We start from the raw sequence: 9077 nt of genomic DNA on the forward strand, positions 1-9077 counted from the left end.
AATTATTCTTAGCTTAGGAAAAACTTAACTCTGAGCTTCATACCAAAGGTGGTGGAATAAAAGCATATTATTAAGATAAAATGAATTAGCCAGAAATAAAAGAGTTGAAGGATCATCTGATCACATCTGCTTCACTCTGCCCTATGTCCTGCAGTGGGTGCAGATGAAAGTGAGGGTGCAATTTGGAGAAGGCCTGAAAGTCCTGCCTTTCCGTAGCCTTTTGCTGAGGCAACTGAGAGGAATTGAGTGTTTATTTTCACTAGAAAGAGTAGTGATGAAGAAGCACATGATCACATGACTCTGATCTCTTCTAACGGAGTCCCCATGTAATCCATCCATGATATCAGTGTGAAATACAGCAACATATAAGGAAATCATGTATAAATGAGTGATGGAGCATAAATAATGCACAGCATTTACATAAAAAGTAGATTCTGTTCCAATCCCCATGTGCTGTCATTTAGGGAATGCCATGAATTTTGGAAATTCTAGAGGGGCTTACATTATCAAGCCCTCCTCTGCCTCTTGGACTCCCATTTCCCTGCCTGTCATTTCCATGGTGCTCCATTCCTGCCTAGTGGTGAACCCCAACCCCTGCTTTACACAGCTTATCATTACTCACGCAAAGCTCTTTTAAGTGTAGTGGATGTTAATGAAACCTCAGGGTGATAGAAAGATTTCTGACATCTTATTGGTTCCTCTCTTCCTAGTCTCATTTTTTCTGTTTTCTCCTTACTTCTACCTCCTATTTAATGAAGGAACAATTTACTCAGATACTGATTCTTGGATTTTATCCTCTACCTCAAGGAAATATGTCATTGTTATCATGAAAGACAGTTTTCTACTTTCCTAAGAATTCTGGTGCCAGTTACGATGACTAAACTCTTTTCTATCTTGTTTTATTGTCAGGATCAAAGGCAGGGAGACAAGTTAGAACATTTTTTCATTCATCATTCATTCCTTCATTCAACAAATAATACCACTGAGCCACAAATAGGTATGCAGAACATAGCAGTGAATGAGACAAAGTCCCTGTTTGGATAGAACTTACGCTCTGAGGAATGGGAATGGAGACAGATGATAAATAAAAATAAAAAGTAATGTCAGACAGCAAGTACTATGAATAAAAATAAAGCAGAATAAAGGGCCAGAGAGTGATTAGGGTGGTTAAGGAAGGCCCCTTGAAACAGGTCATTTAAGCAGAGTTAGGTTGCAGCAGAAGAGGTGGGAGGAGAGGGGCTTCTTCCATAATAACATAGTATTTTTATTGCGGTGGTAGAGTTTGAGTAGGCACATGTAAACCAGCTAAAGTCTACACTTCTTAGCCTCTCTCGAGCTAAGTGTGGATGTGTTACCAAGTTCTCTTCCTTGGATGTAAGCAGAAGTGGTAAGAGCCACTTCCACATGCTGCCCTTCAAAGGATTAGGTGAGTGCTCCTCTGACCCCTACCCCTCTTTCTCTCATATTTTTCCTAGGAGATGGCAAAAACTGACTTGGATGCAGAAATGGAAACTATTGAATTGAAGGTTGAAGATGGCAGTTCTTCCTGCTCTTTCACTCTTTCTCCCTTGTAGCTCTTCTCCTCCCTTCTTTCTAGTTCTTTGCCCCTGCCCAGGTCATTTAGCTTGAAAACATTAAGAGTTAAGGGCATGTTCTCTCAAGCCAGACTTCTCAGGTTCAAAGTACAGCCAGGTTGTATGACTTTGGACAAATTGCCTTTCCTTTCTAGGCCCCAGAGTCTTTTTATAAAATGAGGATAATCATAATTCTTATTGTTGTAGGTTGTTATGAGAGTTAAATAAGTTAATATTTGTGAAATACTTGGACCAGGGCCTGTAACATGGTAAGCAGCATATGTATGTGTTAAATACATAAATTAAATAAATAAAAAGTCTTAATTTATATGCCTCAGATCTTGGCTTTGAAGATGTGATGTAATTTTTTTCAAAAATATATTCATGTCTTGTGTTGCAGATGTCATATTCAAAATTAATACTTCTGTTTCTGACTTGCTTGTTCATAGATCACTCCATGGGACACCCAGAGGAAAGACATAGGGGTGCCTCATCCTTCCCTATAGATAAATCAATCAACTATTTTGAGTTGCTACATGGTCAGCATAAACTTAGACTTTTAGATAATATGAACAAAATGTAAATCAAGGTCTTTGTCCTGGAGAAGTTCAGAGTCTTTGGGGAAAAGTAAGTCTTACGCACAAGAAACAATTAGAAGACAATAAAAGGCAATACCTAGTGAAGCATTGAAGTTGTCCCTTCTCATTATCAGGAAACCCCTTAACCTTAAGATAACCTTAGCTTTGCTTTTCTCATTACAGAGCCCTAAAACAAACAGGAACTGAGGCAAAGAGATTTAAATTAGAAGAGTCACTTAGTACCAATGCTTTTCTTGGAACACAGTGCTTTTCATGTATGTTGTCTCAAGACACTGTAAGACCTTGAAACACAATACTTGAAGGAAATAGGATTCCAGTGGTTTTTCATGGCTATGCTGATACTAGGGAAGGCCTAGGACTCTGGCCAGTGGTGAAATGAGTGGATTAATTTGGAACTCTTTTCTGTCCTCAGCCAGATAGACCTTCTCCAGCCCTCTCTCCATTTCCCAACCTCCTTGCCCAACACCCTGCTGCTGCCATTGAATCTTAAATCTCCCTTAGGAAGGCGATTATAGAGTTTTCCCTTAGTCACCTGTTTCAGAGTTTAATAAACCTTATTTTTAAAGAGTTAACTTTGAGGTCTATCTTGTGAATTTGCTCCTTAAAGTATCATGATGCAGGAATATTAGGAAGTCATACAGTTTTATTCTCTATTTCTCTCTCTCTCACACACACACACACCCCAAGGACAATTTCTTACCCTGTTTTAAAAGGAAGTTATATTAATTTGAAAGCTTTAAAGAAGGAAATTCCAAAGCCATTTTGGTAACCAAGTCTGGTATTTGTCAGGAAGTTCTTCTTCACAGATAATTTAAATCCTTCTTGTAGCAATATAAAACCATTTCCTCTCATTCTGTTCTGTTTTTCGAGTTAATGAACATTCACATAATGGATTCTATAAATTACTTATTAATCATCTTTCTGTAATTTCTACGTATTCATCTTAAAAATCTAGGATCACTGATTAAATTGAGGCTGTATCTGTATAGAACACACTGATATAAATATTCTTTATCAAAAATATTTTGGCAGTGCAACATGTCTTAGCAATAAAATATTTTTGTAGGCAAATAATGGTGATAGGAAGAAACACTTGCCTGGTGGCTTACACTTGGAAAGCACTTGAACTATCTTGAATTATCTCTGAATGCTAAAAATGTGTGACTTCAAATTCCTTTCCCTCTGGGCTCACACTTGTTGGCCTCAAAGAACTGTACCTTCGTTGAAGCTGTGGCTATGTTACAATTGAAAAAATAAATACGGATTGAGCCAGAAATCCAGGTAACAAGTACAGGTGACAAGAGCAGAGGGAGGAAGGGTTTGGCTGCTTGTCCTCATGTGCTGTGCAGGACTGCTTTATTAGAACATATTTGAGTATCTCTTTCTAAAACAATTTTCGGCTATTGCATAGACACAGCCGTAATACAGGCTTGATTAATGGCAAACATGATGGAATGTATTATAATGCAAGAAGCATCCTGTCTTCAGGCCCTACTATCCTCATTTGTAAAACTTGTCTACTTGATTTCTAAGGCCTTTTCTAGTGGCAACATTTTATAGTTTAATGAACACTAACACATTTTTGCAGAGTAATTTTGCTAGTATTGTTTCAGGTTTTCAACTTTAAAAATAATACTGACAAACATACAAACTCATGGATCTGGGATATCTATGAGTGAGGGGCCCAGTCACTCTGCCCCACAGCCCTGCACCCTCCAACTATGGACTGTCTTGCCCCTTTCTCTTCCAAGGGTGAGAACAGGTCTAGGCTGGGCCTGGAGCCTGATCTTGTAGCTTGGAGCCTAGGTCCTGCTCCCCACCTTCCATTCCTCAGCCCTTGAGATGAGCTGCAATTGGGGTCCAGAAGGCTCCCTCCCTACCCATGAGTCTTCCAGGTCTCGACACTGCCCTCTCCCAGTACTTACAGCCGCCCTTCCTACCCAGCCGACTGCTCAAGTCCAGCTCACAACACACCTTGAACAGAGGGAGAGGCGGGCTCATGGCTTCTCCCTCACAGTCTGAGGGACAATAGGGCCTCCTCTCCCTTTGTTCCTTGTATTTAATAAAATCTAAAAACAAAAACAAAACAACCAGGATAATAAAATGTGAGTAGAAACCTGAAACAGACAACACAACATCCTTTAGTCACTGGATTTCACCTTTGCTCATAGCCAAGTTGGTTTGACACAGTATAGCATCTGAGTGGACTGGGACATCAAAAGACCTGAACTTGATTTTTAGCTCTGATACTAACTGGATGACATTGAGCACTCAACCTTGGAGGGCTGGGTTTCCTTATATGTAATAATATAAAGGGTTTGACTGGGTAATCTAATTCAACTCAGCAAACTTTATTAGGGCTTTCCTACATTTAAGACTCTTAAATGAGACATGAGGGTAGGGTTAGGGGAAAATACAAAGATAAAGATGTGGAGAAGCACTCAATGAAATATAGATCCAGTGGGAAGAAAGGGTTAAGCATTGTAATAGAAAACATAAGCCACAGAGTTCTACGAGCACAAAGGAGTATAATGGGACTTTGAGTTTTCAAGTATTATGATGTTCGCCTAGACCTGAAGAGCCTTTTAAGGAAAGGCAGATTTGGTCTGCATTTTGGACACTGTCTTTAGTGCATACATACAGTTCACTGCAGCAGCAACTTAGAACCGTAGCCTATTATGGTGATTAGGCATGGCCATCTCTCACTGCTAATTGCACTACTCTGCAGGGTATAAGAGAAATGAAAACATGGGAAGATGGAGTTTTTCCAGTTCGGGGATTGACCTTTAAAAGAATCAGGGCAGAGAGAGGGTAATGAAGCCAGTAGAGGAAACTGGTGTAAATATTTCTGACGTAAGATTGAACTAATTTAGTTTAAATGAGAGGAAGCCCAATCTAAATTAGAGAAAAATATTATCTGAATTATAGGATTTTTTGGTAAAGAAATGCAGTTATATTATTTTCAAGTATATGTGGTAAAGTTGAACTGATTGCTATAAAAGCAGTTCTAAGTTTAAGTGCCATTGGAATCTTCTTTTAATGACCAAACAAGTTCTGATTCATTAGGACTATCTTTTGAATGACTGTAGTTCATGTGTTAACCTTTTTAAAATAAAATGACTAATCAAACTATTTAAATTTTGTTCATGTTGGTCCTTTGTTTAATGACTCCCCCTTTTATATAAATAGTTCATAGATAAACTTGAGTCCAATATACTTCTATTTTTCAAAACTTTACAAGTTAATAGAGTCTGAACAAAAGCTGTCTTACTGGTTCTTGTCTACTCAAAATGTTATAATTTTATTATGATCATATCTGAAACCTTTATCTCTAAAAAGCTGTCCATAGAAGAGATCTCACAGAGGGAGGCCAGCTGGCTCCTTCAGGCTGTCATACACCGTGTCATAGTGAAGGGCATGACTGGAGAGCTTCTGGAAGCTCTTCTTGGGCACAGAAACATTGACAGCCATTGGGAAGATGGAAATAGAACAAAGTAGTAAGGGGAGGGCCTCACAGTCTGTGTGCTCAAGCTTGGCTAGTGGTCAGGAAAGAAAGAGGTCACATCCAGACAAGAGCTAAGGAGAAACCGAGGTGACAGAATTTAAAAAGCATTCTAAATGGGGAAGCGATCCAGATGCAGAAGCCTCCGGGAGCAAGATGCTAAGGGGTGGTTTTGTTGAAGAGTATTTGTGAACGTAGGCAACACCACGTGAATTTTCAGGGTCAGCTTTGGAAGCTATCATGGTGATATTAAAGTGGCAGGAATTATCATGAGCTGACCTTCCGCTCTGCCCCCGCCCCCATCACATGGTCTAAAATATCCCATTTTCTAGTTTGTAGTCCCAGAAGTTTAATCTTATCCACTCACTCTTGGATGATAAGGTTTGGGGGAAGTTGACTCATGCTATTCAGACTCACAAGAGGATGATTTAAGTAAAAGCATGTTAATTAATTAATAATTAGTAAAGAGAGCACTCACTACCTGGCCTAAAAATCCACAGTGGTCATTTCCTCTCTTCTGGCTCACTGTCCTGGAGGTCATCCACCCTCAGCTGCAAAATTACATATCAGAAGGTAGCTCAGTAAGCACTGAAATAAAGCAGAGGAAAATAGGTATTCTTTTTTTTTTTTTTGTCTTTTGTCTTTTTGTTGTTGTTGTTGTTGTTGTTGCTATTTCTTGGGCCGCTCCCGCGGCACATGGAGGTTCCCAGAATCGGACCTGTAGCCACCAGCCTACGCCAGAGCCACAGCAACGCGGGATCCGAGCCGCGTCTGCAACCTACACCACAGCTCACGGCAACGCCGGATCATTAACCCACTGAGCAAGGGCAGGGACCGAACCCGCAACCTCATGGTTCCTAGTCGGATTCGTTAACCACTGCGCCACGACGGGAACTCCGAAAAATAGGTATTCTTAAATAATTATTTTGCTGAGGTGAGAATGACTGTAGGTACTGCTCTTTTCATGTGTAAGTTATATTTCTGTCTGTTCTCCAATTACTGGCCATAGGAATATTTTCACAAATCTGTAGTAAAATGAAAAAAAATAAATAAAGGAAGTACAACGGACTTACCATAAAACCAGACATACTTAATGTGCTTTCTTCTGTGATTACATCATGTTATTTTTGATGTTTAAAATCTTGATTTTAGTGAATTATAGTACTATGTAAAATTTTTTTTTTGAAGTTGGCAAAATGAAAATACTGGCAACCCTATGACAGGTTCCAATTTTTCCTTTTCTTGGAGGGTGTTTTATAGTTCCATGAAATCCCAAAGTCTGAGAACCACTGGTGGAGAAGACTGAAATAAGATCTGTACTATACCAATGGCTTTTAAACTTTTGACTGGGATCCACAGAGCGAAATGTATTATCCCATCAAAAAGTACATGCAACTCATATGTACATAAATATATATATATACAAATATTTACAATAGAAATAAAAGTTTCCCCAAACAATATTTAACTTCACTTATGCAGTACACCCTCCATTATTCTATCTCACTTGTTAAAAATGTCAGTTGCTAAACAACAATTTGATTTCATGACCCACTAAAGGGTCATAGCCCACAATTTGAAAAACACTGCTCTAGACTCAGAGCCCTCTCCTCCCAGGACATAGCTAAGTAAACACTGACAGGTGTTTCCTTTTTGGATCTCTTTTTCTGGATTCCATTCACATTGCATCCCTCCTGCTGCACATTTTTTGCCCTGGAAAGTTTACAATACAACTGATTACATAAGAACGTTGTGCTAGTCATATCCCTGTCCTTAGGATATTCTCTTGCTACCTTGCTTAGATTGAGAAATATTCTCTACCCTTGTTGGATTTAGAGATCACATGCGTTCTTTTTACAATAGGAATGAAGACAGCAAAGTCCCCTGGTCTCATTAGCTCCACATTTACAAAATACATGTATACTAGGTTATTCTGCAGACTAGTAATTCATGTCTGTTTTAATTGACTCTATTCACTTCAGTTGCAGAGCATGACATTTTAGTTACTACCCAAATTCAAGATTTGGTGAGGGACAGAAGGGAACATCTTACTCCAGCCTTCAAACACTGAGCAATGTAAGATAGAGTTCAGAGGAAAAAGGCAATTCAAAAAAAAAAAAAAAGAATGATTAAAAATAAGTTAATATGTCCAGATATAATTAGTTTGTCTGTGTAAGCCTGCCACCAGAGTAATGAAGAACAGAAAACATACTGGGGGTCTTTTGTAGTCATTATTACTTTCTTTTGAATCATAGGGTTGGTGGCAGTGTAGCAGTGTTATGTGATAGTTCAGAGTGTACTAGTGGTGCCAGACCATCTGAGACCAAACCCAGCCTCTGTAGTTTTCCATCATAGGCAGGTGCTACTTATGTCCTGTTTTAAGATGAAGAGACTGAGCTTACCCCAGAGAGGTTAAATGACTTTAGATCAGCTATAAAATGAGAAACAATAAGAGCACCTACTTCATAGGGCTGCTATGAGGATTAAATGAGTTTAAATATTGACCGTACTTAGCCTGGCCACATGGTCAGCATTTAATACATTTCAGTTATTATTGTAATTATAATACATTACAAACACAGCTAGCTGTTCATAGGCTAGGTTTTTTTAGAATCAAGTCACCTGGATTCAAGTCCTAGCTTTTACTTACTAGTTGTATAATATTGAGAAAATTACTTAATCTTTCTCAGTCTCGGTTTCTTTTTAAAAATTTTTTATTGAAGTATGGTTGATTTACAACATGTTAATTTCCACTATACAGCAAAATCATAATGGATAAATCATAATGGAAATAATATGTTATATATATATAACATATTATATAGTTATATATGTATATACTTTCCATTATGGTTTATCATAGGATACAGAATATAGTTCCCTGTGTCTAAACTTCAATTTCTTCATTAAAAATTTGTCCTATGGAGTTCCCGTCGTGGCGCAGTGGTTAACGAATCCGACTAGGAACCATGAGGTTGCAGGCTTGGTCCCTGCCCTTGCTCAGTGGGTTAACGATCCGGCGCTGCCTTGAGCTATGGTGTAGGTTGCAGACGCGGCTCGGATCCTGCGTTGCTGTGGCCCTGGCGTAGGCCGGTGGCTACAGCTCCGATTCGACCCCTAGCCTGGGAACCTCCATGTGCCGCGGGAGCGGCCCAAGAAATAGCAACAACAACAACAACAACAAAGACAAAAAAATAAAATAAAATAAAATAAAATAAAGCACTGTCGAGTGCTGCAAATAATTAAAAAAAAATTTGTCCTATTTGTCTTCATTAAAAAATTGTCCTATTACTACTGCTATTTATTATAGTGTTGTTTAACATTTCATGGATTTAATGATACATAAATACCAGCTAGCCTATTGCATTGAACATACATAAATACTGGCCAGCTAGCCCAAAT

The sequence above is a fragment of the Phacochoerus africanus genome, chromosome 3, assembly GCF_016906955.1.
Source record: "Phacochoerus africanus isolate WHEZ1 chromosome 3, ROS_Pafr_v1, whole genome shotgun sequence".
NCBI classification, from domain to species: Eukaryota; Metazoa; Chordata; class Mammalia; order Artiodactyla; family Suidae; genus Phacochoerus; species Phacochoerus africanus.